We start from the raw sequence: 5,754 nt of genomic DNA on the forward strand, positions 1-5,754 counted from the left end.
TTCCTTTGCTTTGTGAGTTGGTTTGGGGTTCACATGTTTAGACCAGGACTATTTTTATGCTTTACATTGTGAATACAAAGCATTGTGAAGTCCTGGAGCTGCCAAAGCTGCCATATTAAAGCTATCAAATATCTCTTTATTAACCAATAATCACTATATTTCTACTATTTCTTCTTTAGAAATACCATGAAACTGGAGTGATCTGGAGACTTTGAGAACCATTCAGAGGAAGGAGGCTGTAACATCCCAGCTATTCCAGCACTGAAATAGTTGCTGCAGCCAGGGAATATTCCTTGAGGGTGCTGCCTCGTTCATTTGCTTTTCCTTCTCCATGCAAAATGTATATTTTAGCATAACTTAAATAAAGCAAAGAGAAATCAAAAGACATCTTTCTAGTTTAGACACTGAACACAAGGTTTGGAGCAAGCACCATCTACAAAGTCATTCAGACAATTCAGTTTCCAAAAAAGTGGATCCTGCTCAAACAGGTCACATCTCCAGAAAAAGAATCATAAATGGCACAGATTTCCGCACAAGCCAAGGCATAAATTACAGTTGTAGAGGACTGAGCCTCCTGCTCCATCCAGCTGCTGCACTGCCCTGGGAATGGAAGATGAGCTGGGTCACAGCTGTCACAGGTTGGTTTATGACCAATCTGGACTGGTCCCAATTTGTCACAGCTTTCAAATGTCCCCCTGGAAGAGTGGATTAGTATTGGAACAGGGTCCCAGGGAAGTGGTATAGTCACCAGTCCTGGAAGCCTTCAAAATTCCTTTTTGGAGGGATATCCATCATGCTCAAATGAGCAGGAACTACCTCAAGGGGTCTGGAAAGTACTTCTTTTTGTAGGGATATGGAGAGGGTTTCTTAAAAGGCAACATCCACATCTCTCACATAAATGAAACAGGTGAAGAAATCATGGACTTTTGGAATGTGATGAGCAGATGTCAGGGGAAGAGGTCTTGTCCTCCTTAAAAGGGGTGATGGGACAAGCAGGGAAAGGCTTTAAATTGAGAGAAGGCAGGGTTAGATTGGATTGTGGGATGAAATTCTTCCCTCTGTGGTTGGTTAGGCCCTGGCAGAAGTTTCCCAGAGAAGCTGTGGCTGCCCCATCCCTGGAAATGTTTAAAGACAGGTTGAACAGAGCTTGGAACAACCTGCTCTGGTTGTCCCTGCCCATGAAAGGGGGCTTGCAGGCATGCAGTCTTGAAGGTCCCTTCCAATCCCAACCACTGCATGATTCATCTTATTCTGAAATAGATGAATAGATGAAAATAGATTCACCCCTTGGGCTGACCAGGGGTGAATTCTCAGATTATCTGGACTGCACCTCCTTTGCCCATGGTGGGAACACGATCAGCTGCCTCAGATGAAGAAACATCTGTTGTAGACACCTGAAATTTAGGGTATACAAGGGGACCTCATCCTGGAGGGTCTCGGGGCTTCCTGAAAGGTCTCAGGACTTCCTGGAAGGTGCCAAGACTTAGACAAGTTGAGGTGCCACCTACCTAGGAGAATGTGTGTGACCCAAAAGGGAGAAGGGCAGACTGGGGGTGTCTGGGGGCAGGTGCCCAGAGTGTCTGAATTCAGGGCAGAACTCTGGATATGCTCAGGAATTCTTGTCACAGAGAAGCTGGAGTGGTGGAGACTGAAAGTGCACCAAGTATGGATTTGTACCAGAGTCTGCCTAAATTATGGAGACTCCTCAGGCACTCCAAAAAAAGAAAACAGAACCAGCAGCCTCTGGAAGTTGCCCAGTTTGAGGCCTTAAATATGATGTGGACCTGTCTTATGTATCACACTCAGTGTGTGACATCCAGGGAACAAGTAAAATGATCAAAAAAGAAAACAATAAATCCCATCCTTTATTTGTCAGTGCCTTCAAATTTAATGCCCAGATTTAGGGCTTGACTCCTTCCTATTCAGCAAGGAAACTGAAACACTTTTCATTTCCCTTTGAAAGCAATGCAATTCAGGCACCCACTTAAAATTAAAAATAAGACTAAATGGGTGTGAGGCACTTTCAACCTCTCCAGAGGAAATAAGTGGGCCAATCCCCACCCCTGTTCACAAATGCAACCATACATCTTGCATGAGCTCAATGTCCCTGTCTCTTTCGCTCCAACTTTGCAAGTTATTGTGGAAGTACCTAAATAGGGCATGGAAGACTCTAAAAAAGGCACAGGAAAAAGTTTTACCCGGGAAAGGGGTGGGTGGATGTGGCCCTTTGTAGTTTCCTTGCACTGACTGTGGTTCTACAGCCAAATCCTTGGGAAGGTGAAGAGCACCTGAAGATCTGTGACCAAGAAAGGTCAGAATTGGGAGAAAATCCTGCCTGGAGCCTTGCCTCAAGGTCCAGACAGAGCAGAGCAGTTCAAAATTCCCATTTGGCTTTGGAGCCTTCCCTGGGAGCATCTACAAGGATTTTGCTTTTTGAAGCTGGAGATGTTCAGTTACCCTGAGATTTAACCAAACCCAGCAACATACTGATCCCCAGAAAAGCCATATATTAATTATCACTGTTTAGAAGCCTTTGGAATGAGACTTTTTTGTTTTCCTTTGAGGAAAATGGGCCAGTAGTAAACAATATGGGAACAAGTAATTAATTTGCACAAAAATCATCCACTTGGAAAATATTTATGCTTAAGAATAATGACTTTCTGTAGCAGAAATCTCAAAAATTGGAGTTAATACCCATTTCAAATCCACTGACAGTGGCACAGCAGGTTTCCTGGACGTGGTGAGCCAGGTATTAAACAGTATTGGCAATTTCCTCAAAGTTATTTTTTTCCCTGAAGTGACTTTCCCAAAGGACTTGTAGGATGAAGGAAAAAATAGAGGAAAAACACCTAGAGAGAAATAAATCTTTATTGTTATATATATGGCATTCCATGAAATACAACTGCCTTTATTCTTGGAGAGGTCAATTGCTTGTATTCCCTAAAAAAATACAGTATGTATGGGGAGTCTTAGAAAATTCTTTCCCCATACAACTGGAAAATTCTCTGACCTCAGAGAGTTCTCCAAAATGAATCCAACAACCCAAAGCACTCTAATGTTGTGGAAAGTCTAAAACTTCCTCAAGAATTAAAAAAAAAAAATAAGGAGTAGGTGGGTTTTTTTTGGAAATTAAGTTGGCTTCTCCGGCATCCGCCTTTCAGAGTGGATCTCTGGGATGCTTAATTATTCACTTTGTGATATTTAATTTGTTTTTTTGGTTTATTTGGCATGTTGGTATTTGGTCAAAGGTTGGACCTGAAGGTTTTTCCAACCTTAACAACTACCTAATTCCATGATTCTGTAGCAGAAATCCCTTTTCTTTGTGGGCTTTGCAGTTCAGGCCTCTCACCTAAACTCAGGAAGGACCTCCCTACAACTGGGATCAAGGAATGCAGCAGTGCCAGTGGAGATATCCACAAAAACTTCCATGAACTCCTCTTCGTGCTGATGGTTGACCACAGGTAAATCCATTTGTGCTTCACTTTCTCTCTTTTAAATAGAATAATTCAGTCCAGACTCTCCTCAACAAACTGATAGAAACTCATCCAAGTTCTCGGTATAATTATTTTGAGGGGCTTCACTATTCCCCGCCACTCATTCTGTTGCCTGCCTTCTCCTTCCTTCCTTCCTTCCTTCCTTCCTTCCTGGCTGACGTTGCTGGAAAGACAAATTGATTTTAGCTCCCCTTTTCAGGACTCAGAAGGAGACAGTGGTTGACAAGGAGCTAATTAGCCCTTTCCAAGGTGAACCCAGACAAGGCAGTGGAGGAAAAGTGAGATGAGGGACTATTCTGAATGACAGCTTGAAGGGACAAGACAGCTGAAGAGGAAGAGGCTTGAGCAGTTACTTGTTGTCCACAAATTGTTCTCCTGTCTAATTCCTCAATATTGCAGTGTTGAGTTCAGAGAGTCACTGTCAATTAAACAATGCCTCGGCGAGGCGTTAAATTGCAAATTCTTGCTGATGGCTGCTCAAACCCCACTTTATGGCAGGTAGAAACAGTTACCTGTGCTCAGCAATCATTAAATATCTCAGGGAACAACACATGCCCTCTCAAGGCTGAATTTTGCTGCAAAGCAGTCAGAATAAGAGTTATTGGGGGATTGTGGGATCTGAACTTGCAGGAAAACAATAAATGTTTCAATCCCTGCACCAGTTGTAACAGAGATTTTGGAGAGATGCATTTCTTTGCCAGTAACTGTCCTCATCTCTTCTGGACTTTTAGACAGCTGGGTAATAAAACTCAGGGAAAAAACCTGAGGAGGCAAAATCTCCACTTTTTCCCAAGATGATTTGTGGAAAAACATTAAAATTCTTTCATGAATATTGTCAGAACAAAAACTGATTTGTGTTTGAAAGATTTTCATCAGAACTGCCATCAAGGGGATGAGGGGGATTGGGCTTAAATGGAAGCAGGGTGGGTTTAGATTGGATATCAGGAAGAAATTCTTCCCTGTGAGGGTGGTGAGGCCCTGGCACAGGTTGTCCAGAGAAGCTGTGGCTGCTCCATCTCTGGAACTGTCCCAGTCCAGCTTGGATGAGGTTAGGAACAACCTGGGATAGTGGGAGGTGTCCCTGCCCATGGAACCAGATGGGCTTTAAGGCCAGCCTTTTATTCCACCAAGCCCTGAGCCTCGGGACAATTAAATCAAGTTTTCTAACTAATCATTAATGCATTGCAAGTCCCAGGCAGTCACATTCTGGGCTAACGTGGCCACCAACCAGCTCATTTCTTGTCTGAGGTAAATAGTATGAGAGCCTTTGGTAGGGTGGCATTTGCTGCAAAATAATTCACTGTGATTTGTCCTAAGAATCCCTGAGGCTTCTGACAATCTCCTCCCTCTTTCACCCATCAGGTCTTATTTCTGAATTAGTTACTGCCATGAAAAATCCTGGAGATGTCCCCATGGCTGTGCCTCCAGGATCTTGTAGAGGTGTTTTTATTCATCTGAGCTGAACTAACTAAAGGTCATGTCTGGATAATATTTTCTCATAACCAAGACCACGAGTTCCCTGAATCATCCTTCTTGCCCTTATGTGTGCTCCTGAGCAATCACCAGTGTCCTTCCCGCAATGATAATGGAAAACTTCCATTTCCAGCATAGAAGTTTCTGGGATCCTCAAATAACACCTTTATCATTTCTAAAACATACCATGGTAAATGAGCAAACCAGCCAGGTCAAGGGAGAATTTAATGGAATATCATGATGTGAGATGCTTCTAATGCCCAGTTTCTCTGTTGGTCTTCACTGTAGTTGTCCCTGTGGCATTGAAACACAGGTTCTAAATAGTTTTGAATCAAAGTTTGACTCCCAAAGTGTCATTTTCCCACAAGCAAGACCATTGTTTGATCTGTTTGATCCATTTCAATCTCCATCTGACTGTTCTATCCCTTGTTTACACTTCTGCAGCTTTATCTGCCAGACTGGATTTTCAAATTTGTTTCCCAGCATGAAAACCAGCTGGTCAAATATTCCTGAGCTTTCCTCTGTCTTCTGGTGGAGAAACATGGGAGTGTTCAGCCCCTGGCACAGACCTGTGTCTATGGGTTGTGTCCATCCATTCATTCTCATTTGGGCCAAAATAAGAGAAGCAGGAGAGTTTTCCAAAATCACAAAGTCATGGAATCACAGAGCGGGTCAGGCTGGAAGGGACCACAGTGGGGTCATCTGGTGCCACCTCCCTGCTCCAGCAGGGCCATCCCAGAGCACATGGATTGTGTCCAGATGGCTCTGGAACATCTCCAGTGAGGGA

The sequence above is a fragment of the Haemorhous mexicanus genome, chromosome 1 (genome assembly GCF_027477595.1).
Source record: "Haemorhous mexicanus isolate bHaeMex1 chromosome 1, bHaeMex1.pri, whole genome shotgun sequence".
In the NCBI taxonomy this organism is placed as follows: domain Eukaryota; kingdom Metazoa; phylum Chordata; class Aves; order Passeriformes; family Fringillidae; genus Haemorhous; species Haemorhous mexicanus.